Source organism: Spinacia oleracea, chromosome 4 (genome assembly GCF_020520425.1).
Source record: "Spinacia oleracea cultivar Varoflay chromosome 4, BTI_SOV_V1, whole genome shotgun sequence".
NCBI classification, from domain to species: Eukaryota; Viridiplantae; Streptophyta; class Magnoliopsida; order Caryophyllales; family Amaranthaceae; genus Spinacia; species Spinacia oleracea.
In genome coordinates, this window is record NC_079490.1 from 94,570,363 (window position 1) to 94,582,636 (window position 12,274).

Here is a 12,274-nt window from a genome sequence, read left to right on the forward strand (position 1 = left end):
TGCATATTTTGTCACAATTTATGCAAGCACCAAGAGAGGAGCATTGGGAAGCGGCATTGAGAGTAGTTCGATATTTGAAAAAGTGTCCGTGCTAAGGTATACTTTTGCGTACTGATAGTGCATTATATTTAGAAGGATGGTGTGGCTCGGATTGGGCAAGTTGTCCCTTGACTCGTCGATCGTTGACTGGTTGGTTTGTATTACTTGGTTTTTCGCCTGTGTCCTAGAAGACTAAGAGACAACATACAGTTTCATGCTCGTCTGCAGAAGCAGAGTATCGTTCTATGGCAGCGTTAACATGTCAGTTAAAGTGGTTGAAGCAACTACTTCGTGATTTGGGAGTCGAACACAAACAAGGTATGAGTATGTTGTGTGATAGTGATGAATTAAAAAGTGATACCTCAAGTGCACGGTGTCTGTTGTTAGAAGATACTTAGCAATTACGGGTCGATCCCACAGGGAGACAAGTTCTATTAGTTTTTGCCCAATTATACGAACTATTTCAATAACGAAAGTTGATTTTGGATATTATTAACTAATGAAGCTAAAGCAATAATGTAAATGTGAAATTATCAATGAATTAAAAGGTCTAGGGCGTCTGTTCGGTTCACCATGCTTATACCAATCCAAGAACACAAATCAATCCAAAAATGAATAAGTTAAGCCGAGTAATTAAAGTACATGTTAATCATACGGTCGGGTCTTAACACTTTCAATTCAACATATGCAGTACGGTCGCTAACATAATCAGAATTGCCAATTGTACTAAGCCTCTAAAAATACGATCTTTCGATTCTAATTCCTATTAGCTAGATAATCAATTCATGAAATTGGCCGATAACATGAAACAACAATTAAAACAAATCAATCGGAATACTCAAGCAATAGTCTATAAATTAACAAACTTTATGCATAATAATCATGGTATAAACATGGCTTCCCTTACTTAGCCCTAGAATACGACTACTCGCTCATAATTAAATTAACAAACATGATATAAATAATAAACATGAATTTCATAATCAAAGGAAAAATTAAACTAAGGAACGAAAACAATAATAATAAATTAAAGCAAAAAAAACGATTCTTGAATTACCTCTAGATTGATGAATTGAAAATTGAAAACCTAGGGTTCAACAATGGAAAAGGGAAGAAAAGCAAAACTAACGTGAAAAGCGTTCTAAGGGAATTGAAAACGTAAAGGAAAAATAAAGCATAAGGGATAAAAGCATTCCCTTGAAGTATTTATATGCTTCCTAAATTCTAAACAAAATAGGAAAAAATAACAATTACATAAGCTAAGATTTAATTGGATGATCACGAAGTCCAAAACACGCGCGGAAATCACTTGGGCGCAGAAACCAGCGCGCCCGCTGGTCCGTCGCTGGTTTTCGCGCCCAAGGAGAGGAATCGGGCCATCGTTTGGGCTGTGGGCGAATCGGATAGTCGATCCATCTTGTTTATGTCATAACTCCTTTTCTTCAATGCCTATAGGGACGTGTGACCTGTCGTTTGAAAGCTCTTGAAACCTACTTTCTAGTCTAATCAAAATCGCCTCATTCCGACATGTAGAACTTGAGATAATATCAAAAGAGTGAACGCTTGTCCGTTTCGATGCTTAGAAAAATAACGTTTAGCTTCGTTGTTGACTCGAAATTATCCCTAGAGACATGTAATGATCCTCGAGTCAACATTCCATCCGTTCATCAACCAAATCAACTCATAACACTCCCAAAACATCCAAATGACCGTAAAATCACCTGAAATATTAAGAAAACACAAACGGGGCGTAATAGAGTACGACAACGATAACTTATGCAAATTTGATCCTAAATGCAACTAAAATGATATAAATGCCTAATAATGCAACCTAAATGCGCCTAAAATACCCTATACAAATATGACTCATCAAATTCCCCCAAGCTAGACTGTTTTTTTTTGGCAAATAAGGATTTTATTAACAAAAATGAGGATAATTACACCAACACAACAGCACAACCCACACTACAACTTGGAAGAGGAGACCAACCACCAACAAGGTGGAGAACCCTCAACCACTACCTAGGTAAGAGACAAAACAGCAAGCATTGCCTCATTACACCTACAAGCTATATGAAACAGAATTCTAGCAACAACAACAGCACAACTATCAAGCCTATTACTAAAAAAAAATTGCATTTCTTTGAAGCCAAATGTGATAGACTGTCTCAGTGAAGGCTGCACACAGAACCTTGGCTTCTGGTTTGCTACTTCTGCTCTTCCTTATAATCCATTGCAGCTCCTCTGGGAACATGCCTGTCTGTCTACAAATACCAAGCTTGGTTTTAACTGTACACCATATTTCAGCTGACACAGGGCACTGAAAGAACAAATGTTGCAGATTCTCAGTATCTTGTTGGCACAGACTACACACTGCATCCACATTAATATGCCAATGAAGTAGCCTATCCTTGGTTGGGAATTTGTTTTGCACTGTAAGCCATAGTAAAAAGATACTCTTTGGGCTGGCAGAATTGTTGCAAATGAGTCTTCTCCAATCCACCTTTGGACCATTCAGCTTTAGGTGTTTATACATTTTCTGGATCTTATACTTTCCAGTTGAAAGGAATTGAGTACTCCCACCAGTGGCAGCAAATACATCTCTCCCACTCCAAATCTTCCTAAGGGACCAGGTCAACCCATTGGGAATAGGCATGGTCCAGAACTCTTTGTGCTTAACATAGTACATATGCACCCATTTGATCCAAAGCCTATCTTGCTTCTGAGATAATGCCCAGCAGTGCTTCAAAACTACAGCTTTGTTCCAAATGGTAAGATCCCTCAAATTCGACCCACCACTGCTTTTTGGAAAACAAAGTTGTTCCCAGGCAACAGGAGCTTTTTTAGACCCTAAACCACCACCTGTCCACAGAAAGATCCTGCCGATAGCATGAATTTCTCTCATGACTTTCTTAGGCATCACAAAAATCTGACACCAGTAAAGCTGCATGCCATAGAGTACAATTTTGACAAGCTGTAGTCTGCCAGCATAGGAGAGTAACTTAGAGGACCAACTCCTAACCCTTGCAACAGTTTTATCCACAAGAGGCCTACAATCACTGTATTTCAATTTCCTAGTGGTCAAGGCACCCCTAAATATTTGAAGGGGAAAGAACCCTTCAGCATACCAAGGCCACTTCTAATGGAATTTTCTTCATCATCAGTCACTCTCCCCCATGTATACATTACTCTTGTCCAGATTTGCAGCAAGACCTGAGGCAGAAGAGAACATGGTGAAAGCTTTAAAAAGCACATGGACTGAAATCTTGTCAGCTTTGGAGAACATTAAAAGATCATCTGCAAACATCATGTGTGTTATACCCAACTTTTTACATCTACGGTGGTATTTGAAACTGTGTTGTTGGGAAACACTCTGCAAGCATCTAGAGAGGTACTCCATACCAATGGCAAATAGAAAAGGGGACATGGGGTCTCCTTGTCTAAGCCCCTTCTTTGCAGGGATAGGTTCAGTAGGATACCCATTAAGTAGGATAGAGTAAGAAACAGTAGATAAACACTCCATGATCCAATCCAAAAATCTAGCAGGAAACCCTAGTTCTTGCATCATGACTTTTAGGAAAGGCCACTCAAGTGAGTCATAAGCTTTCCTAAGGTCAATTTTGATCATACACCTTGGTGAGATGTATTTCCTGGTGTAACCTTTTATAAGCTCAGAAGCTAGCAAGATATTATCAGCAATCGATCTACCGGGATTGAAACCAGCTTGAGCATCACACACCACATCCCCTATGACCCCATGTAATCTGGAAGTGATCACTTTGGAGATAAGTTTGTAGATCACAGAGCAGCAAGCAATAGGTCTATAATCTTTCACACTAGTAGCATTCTGAATTTTAGGAATCAAGGTGACCACTGTATTATTGACTTGCTTGATCAATTTACCAGTCTCAAAGAATTCCAACATTGTTGCATAAACCCCCTCCTTAATAGAAGGCCAAGCTTGCTGGAAGAAGAAACTATTTAGACCATCAAGGCTAGGAGCCTTGTGTATGTCAATTCCTTTGAGAGCTAAATCAATTTCCTGCTTGGTAACAGGTCTAATCAAATTCTGAGCTGCCTCATTTGTAAGCTGAGCACCATGTCTTACCACACTAAGATCCACCCCTTGAAGGGACACAGCAGCAGTACCAGTCAAGTCTTTGTAAAAAGACCTAATATTCTCCTTGATGTCAGATGCAGTGGTGAGCTTGTTGCCATTGCTGTCATACAGCATGTCAATACTATTAGTAGTATACCTCTCTTTCATTGCAGTGAAGAAGAATTTTGTGTTAGAATCTCCAAGTTTGAGCCACTGTATCCTTGATTTCTGTCTGTAAGCACTCTCTTGGAAAGCAAGGAATTTTTTTAGAGATTCCATTGTACCCCTTTCTTTTGATTGCAGGTTTACATCAGTAGGGCAACTAGATAGCTGAGTTTGGATACTATCCAGTTCCCCCCTAATAAGCTCTAATCTCTCCTCCAGCTTTGCAAAATCTCTTTCATGAATAGTCTTAAGACCATGCTTGTGAGGGGGTCGAAAAAGCACGAGGCTAATGCGTGACCTCGTCCCACGTGGGTGTGACGATTCTTTTTATTCAATCAAGTGTAATTGGATTTCCTGCGAGTTTACACCCAATTGACTAGTAATATAGTAGTCGCCATTCAGTTTTTAACGACAATGAGAAAAACTAACAAAACCCGGTTATCGTGACATAAAGGGAGTGCAATTATGTTTGACCACGACGGCCATAGGTTCCCTTGTGATCCCTGGTGTGGGGATCGCTCAACGTACACCCGCAGGGCAGAGATTGAGGGTTCGGGGGACTATAACTACCGAGAGGAGTACTCGCTCTTCGATAACTCTAGAGGCAGGATATCCTTACTAGCTCAGCATAAATAATTGAAGGGACATGCGTTAACTATTAAACTAATCTGAATTGATTTTAACAATATGCAACACATAATACTAGATCGATCGTGATTATCTTGTTTGGCGTGATAGAACAATCAGATTTAGTTATTTTAATAGTTCATAAAAAGGGCGAGGAAAGCAATTAAATCATCGAAAAGGGACACATTACTACGCACCCTTGAGAGGTGCGTCACGGTTCTCAGAAAACTAACCACTTTGACTTTGCTATTTCTCCTTTTTATTTAACGAATCTTAATTATGGGACAGGATACGTTTTGTTCGATTTATGCATCGATTGCGACAGAACGCGTGAACAATTTCGCAGCGTGACGCTTAGGCTAGGGGTTGGAGTCAATACTCAGAATATGAATTGTGTGTTGTGATTTCACGTCGAACTTGGGCTATATTTATAGAAAAGAGTTTGTGGAAAGATAGAATTGCAGAGCTCTAATCCACAAAGAATTAGGAAAAAACACGTACCCAGGTAATTCCAGCGCCCAGGCCTGGGCGCCGAAGATTTCGGCGCCCAGAGCCAGGCTTTGAAAATAGGGTCTGGGCTGTTTTCTTAGTCAGATTCGGATTCCTGAAATCCGTAGTGTTTGAGACTTAATCGAGTCTTTTAGTGCGTATCAATTTCATGACGGAATGCGTCTGGGCCCGTTACGAACTCTAGGCTCGTTAGGATTTTAATTAATACGTAACTCTTATTTTCGAATCATATTAGGAATAGGATTCTCGCAGTTTTCTATCTCATTTAGGATTTATGTTGGAGTGCAACACCTAATTCTGACAGGTTTCTATCTTTTATGACTTGCCACTTTTAGAAGCTACCCTTTACGGCAGTTACTATTTTTAGCAGGTTTCCATAAATAGCAGGTTTCTATAAATAGCAGATTTCGGGTGAAACGAGAAGGGTGATTGAGATTCGTTATTTTATAGGAGATGCGTTGTCAAGTGGAAATTTATGTTTTCATCATCGAACCTTTCCCTTTCGGGATGGGGACAAAAGTAGGTGTCTACAGTTAGCCCCCACTTTGACTGAGTCTTGGAGTAAGACGATGGTCAAAGTATTAGACGGAGTGCGTCACACAAGCCATGGTGACCTGTTTTTTGCGCGGGTCTCACGAGCCCCCGAGTGATAACATTTGACTTAAGGGTCATCACTTTGAAGTGTCGACATATCCCTCACGTGTCATTGGGATTTGTCAACTGATACTATAGAAACTTCCTCACTTTGTCATTGGAAGGATCTAAAGGTGCGTAGAAACTCCCTCACTTTGTCATTGGGAGTAGCTACAAATGTTTTCGAAATCAAAGCTGTAAAGTGTAATTGGGCCTGGCCAAGCCCAATCACGAGGTAAAAATGTTTTTAAAGATTCTCATTTTTAGGGTTAGCTAAACGAGAAAACCCCCTTGTTTTTATGGGACGTAAAACGAAGGAAAATCCAGCACATCGTTCGTTTTTGGAAAAAACGGAAAACCAATCTTTGAATTTTTTTTTTTTTTTTTTTTTTTTGTGGAAAAAGGAAAGCTACTCACATGGTTCTCTTTTTTTTGGAAAAACGGAAAACCAAAAGCTACTCACATCGTTTTTGGGAAAAACGGAAAACCAAAAAGCTACTCACATCGTTTTTGGGAAAAACGGAAATCCAAAAATCTACTCACATCGTTTTTTGGAAAAACGGAAATCCAAAAAGAGTTATCGCTGCAGCGACTAAGGACCTGCGCGGTTAGGGACGCAGACCCCGCCGGCTAAAGATGGCGAGCCTGTCCGCTAAGGGTGGACACCCCGTCCGATAGAAGTGGACGAATCTGTTTTGAAATTTGTTTGTGTTTATTTTTTGAAAATAAGGACCTACGTGGTTTGCGCCGTAGACCCCGCCGGCTGAAGATGGCGAGCCTATTTCATTTTGTTTTTGAAGATTCTATTTTTCGAAAACTGAGGACCTGCGCGGCTAGTGACGCAGACCCCGCCCGCTGAGGGTGGGCGAGCCCATTTTGAATTTCTTATTTTGCCTATGTAGAAGGGCTTTTGTGATTACAACCTTTTGGTGGGTCGCAATATTTCCTGATCAGGTGTGTCCTATAAGTGGGTCCACACTGTGTATATTTTTAACGATATTGCAAAATACCGTTCTTGGGAAAGAAATATCAAGATAACAGATATTTTACACAAAATAGGGGATTGCGCGTGCCCGACAGCGAATATTCGCTGTCTGGGAAGCATTTTCAGCGCCCAGCTCTGGGCGCGAGAATTTCTAACGCCCAGAGCTGGGCGTTGAAAATGCGAAGGGGAGACGGGTCTTTAAATTCGCGGACCGTCTCCTTCCTTTCCCATTTCCACCATTTTCGCTCAAACTCCTCACCTCTTTCAACAGATTTCTTGCTCGTTTCTTCACTTTTCTTTACGAATTCTACTCCAAATCACTTCCTAATCTTCCCAATGTAAGTAATTTTCAGTAATTTTGAGTTTTTTTGTCAATTTCAGTATTTTTGTCAAGTAATTTTATGCATGAAATTGATTTGGGGGTTTTTGATTTTGGGCCCCTTTCCTTCAATTAGATAGTTGGAAATGTTCCACATAACATGTTAATTAGTTTGTGCATGTTAATTTTCGCAAGTATGTTGATTCTTGTTGAATTTGGGCATTTTTATGCTAGCCCCCAAGTATACCTACGACTCTAGTGTTTTCTTACAATGTAGGTGTTTTTGGTATATTGCTTGCGTTCCTCCTAATTCATGAATGACAAATCATGGAAGAATTTTCATTTTGTTGGAGTTAATTAAAAAAAATTCACTTATGGAATTTTTTGCTCGATATGAACTTAGTATCATGTCTTAGGGAACAAAAATTGTATGACTCCATTTTATGAGTGGAATGCACTCCTTTAGTGATTTGTGTGAGTGCTAGTTTTGTTAAAGGTATAATGCCTTATTGTATTATTGATCAGCATGCCTGACGAGTCGTCACCTCCTTCTGGTGGCCACGAGGAGCGTGGCATGACGCGTCAGTCTACTGGCGCGAGTCCCCTATGGGTGGGTCCTAAGCTCTACGACGGCCGTGATCTGCACTACGACCTAGAGCACCACGTGACTTCCCGCCTTCACGCGAGGAGAGAGACTACGGTTCGCGGCTACGGCGCGGCGACTAGTGAGACCGTTTTTAGTTTCCTGAGCTCGGACGCCCAGGCTTTGGTGAGGGCGAGCTCACCGTTTCCGGTGGTCGAGACCTTCTGGGAGATACTGCGGCTTAACATCTCCTTGTCCTTTCTGCGGTCGTTCATGAGGTGGTGGTGGGATACCACCAACACCTTTCATTTTCCTTGGGGTGAGATGACGATCACTCCCGAGGACTACACGGCTTTGACGGGCTTGACCTTTACAGGGAACCCCGTTCGTCTGAGGTCGGATGGCCCACCGCCGACTGTTGCTGAGGGTACCAGGCTCCTGGGCTCGTGGATGGGCATGAGATTGCCTTCGTACCAGCCTCGTGGGATACCTTTCGCTGACCTGATATGGGCCTTGGAGCAAGGGGTAGAGGAGTCGTCTTCGAGACAGGCTCGGCTGTTCTACCTCCATTTTATTACTTCCACTTTTCTATCGGGTCCGACTGACACCTTTGACCCGAGGTGGATAGGCATGGTGGAGGACGTGTCTACACTGGGTGACTATTGCTGGTGCGATTTGGGCTATGCGACGCTCGTTGGCCAGATGAGCTTGGCGGTGCGTGACTCGGACCTGAGTAGACGTCACTTTGTCATTACATTGGCGGGAGTGCCGCGTTTGATTGAGGTATGTGCCTAGACTTTCTTTTGTTTTCTCGCTTTTACCGGGCCTCTTTTTTTTTGACGTTTTATTGTCTTTTCCTTTTGCAGGTGTGGGCCTTTGAGCACTTACCTTGGCTGGCTCCCCGAAAGGGGCAGAGGCCTTTGGAGTACCCTGCCGGTCGTCGTTGGGGTTGGAAGAAGAAGCTGACTGCACGTCCACCGCCCGATACCGTGTGGGATCTCATTCGGGACGGGAACCCTGAGCATGTGCAGAATCTTATCCTCTATCTCGTATTTCGCCATTTTTTTTTTAATTTTCTATGTGCGAGATCTAACCGTGTTTGTACAAAACAGGTGGTTTGGACCCCATGGCGCTCCTTCAGGGGTACTTATGCTTCGGTCAGGGATAGTTATGCCCTGAGCCAGATGCGGGTCTTGTTCGTTGGCCGCCGGGACCCTGTCTGGTACCTGGGAGAGCGGGTACGTATGCAGACGGTCGGGGCTTTTTCGGTGCCTAGGCCTCCGCCTGCGACCATGTTGTCTACTCGTTCGATAGGCGAGTCGTGGAGGGTCCACTCGAGGACTGGCGTGCCGGCGACGTAGTTGGTGATAGAGGGAGCTAGCTATTATCAGTTTATCCAGGATTCTCTTCGTCTCCCGGAGCCCGGCGCTGTAAGTTGCCCTCCCCTTTCATATTGATTTTAGTGTTTTCATGCTCGTGCCCATGTGTTTTATGTTTACTGTGTTTTGTGCAGGAGTGTCCTGACCCTTTGTTGGTGGGATGGGTGCTTCCCGATGCTCGGATCTCGTATACCGGAGAGAGTGGATCCGAGATTGTGGAGACTTTCCCGGAAGACCGGGTTTTCCATGCTCCGCTCCCTGAGGGAGTACAGGCGGTATGCACCTTTTATTTATGCACTCTTCTTATATCTTTCTTTTTTCTTTTGTTACTAACATTCCTGTTTCAGGTTCCGGCCCGTACGGCCAACGTGATGGTGGGGGTGATCAACCGGTTGAGGTCCGCGTTGGTTCGGGCCCGATCTGCACTTTCTTGCAGGAGCCCCCACTCTACTCGGGTAGTGTGCCCTCTTTTTTCTTTTGATCTGTTACCTTTTGTTCGGCTTTCTGTTACTCACCCTCTTTTTGTCTTTTCTTGTAGACGGGTGCTGGACGAGCCGGGGCCGACGACGCGGGTCCCTCGGGCGGGGGACACGGTCGTGAGAGAGAAAGGGCGCGGCACTCGCCCCTACCGCATCGTCGTTCCGACGCGGGCGTGAGTTCTTCCGGGGAGAGGTCCGAGCCGGAGCGTAGGCGACGTTCCGTGTCGGTGGCCCGAGAGCCTAGCCTCGAGTTGCAGTCACAGCCTCATTTTTGGGGTGATTCTGGCTGGGGGCCCTCATACCACAGGGAGTGGAGTGGATGGACCGGCGAGGCTTGGAGACATGAAGCCGATGACGAGTCTTAGGCTTACCTCCTGTTTTGTATATATTCATTCTTGTATTCCGCATGTATATATATATTTTTTTTGCGATTTTTTTTAGTGCAAGAATGTTTTGAGCCTTCCGTGGGCTTTGCTTTACCATATTATACTAATATTAGCTTTCTAAACCAACGAAGAATTTTTTAAAAGAGAAAGAATTCCGTAAAAATAATGAGTTCATACAAGAGTGCACACATATTTTTAGACTAACCGACTACTTGGGGTATTACATATGCATGTTCACTATTTTTCGTTTTTTGCCGACTCGTGCCATACTCCTTTGTTGGGCTTGTTCCTGAAAATTCTTGTGGCTTTGTTTATCATTCTATTTGGTCTTGCCCGTGCATGGGTTAGGGTATAGTGCCCTTTGCAATATCCTTTCTTCTTGATGCGTTGCATGACTTTATTATTTTTTAATTTTTATTGGACCAAATCCTTGATAAGGATTGCCTACGTATCTTGTCAGAATCAGGTCGCGCGTAGTTCTAGCTTTTTGAAATTTTTTGAAAGGGTGTTCATTACACGTCTGCTTCCCCCCCCCCCCCCCAAGTGTTCGTGGTTCTTTTGATGGTTCGAAAAAGGAGTACGAACACTTGCAGAATCGGGAGGATAGGTGGCAAGAGAGAATGACGCATGTTCAAGGGCGAAAGAAATAACGGCGCCCAGGCCTCGGCGTGAAAAATAACAGCGCCCAGTCCTGGGCGTTAAAGTTTTGTCCTTCGCTTTTCCTACTTTGTCGAGTTTTATGCCGTTTTCTTAGGGTAATGTACAGAATGCTTGCTTATGAGTCTTAACGTGTTTTATTAGATGCCTTAACTCCGGACTGGATTTTATTAAATATAGTACTTTTTCAATTGGTCTAAGTTAGTGAGGTTAGCGAATTCCACTTCATCTATGTCAGCTAGTTGGACTGCTCCGCCAGGTAGGATGGTCTTTACAAAATATGGTCCTGTCCAGTTAGGCCGGAATTTTCCTCGAGGTTCCGTAGTAGGTGCGCGGACTTCTTTTAATACAAAATCGCCTTCTTTGATATTTCGAGGTTTGACTCTTTTGTTGAATTGCCTTGCGATGCGCTTTTGATACACTTGCACGTGATGTAAAGCTCTCAACCTCCGTTCGTCTAATAGGACGAGCTCGTCGTACCTAGCTTGAACCCAATCAGCCTCAGGTAGCTTGCTTTCTAGGACGATCCGGAGGGAGGGAATTTCCAACTCGATCAGTTGAACTGCTTCCATTCCGTATACCAAGGAGTAGGGTGTTACTCCAATGGAGGTGCGGATTGAGGTTCGATAGCCCCATAATGCGAAGTATAATTTGTTGGGCCAATCCTTATAATTTTCGGCCATTTTTTCGATTATGACTTTAATATTTTTGTTGGCCGCCTCTACCGCGCCGTTCATTTGCGGCCTGTAGGGAGAGGATTTATGGTGTTTGACATGATATTTTTCGAGCAGGTCTTGGACTTCGGCCCTAAAGTGGGAACCTTGGTCACTTATGATTTCATGTGGAACCCCGTATCGACAGAATATGTCCTTTTCTAGGAATCGAGCGATATGTTTGGCCGTTAATTTTGCATAGGAGACTGCCTCTACCCATTTAGTGAAGTAATCAATTGCGACTAAAATGTACTCGTGTCCCCCTACACCTGTTGGTGTTACCTTGCCGATTATATCTATACCCCAGGTGGAAAAGGGCCATGGAGAAGTGAAGGTGTATAGTTCTGAGGGAGGCAAATGGTTAAGGTTACTGAAGATTTGGCATTTTGGGCAAGTTTTTACAAAGTGATGGCAATCGGTTTCCATAGTGGATAAGCGGGATATTTTCCGGGATAACATTTTTCCATTCATATGTGGTCCGCACACGCCGTTATGGTATTCTTCCATTAGTCTTTGGGCTTGGTTTTGGTGGACACAAAGTAACTTGATTTTATTCGGCGTGTACTTGTACAGTTCTCCCAGAATTATGCTATATTGTGAAGCGAGGAGGCGTAGGGCCTTTTGTGCTCGCGGGGAGGTGTTTGGGGGGAATTCCCCACTTGTTTTGTAACGAAGGATGTCCGTATACCATGGTTCTTCT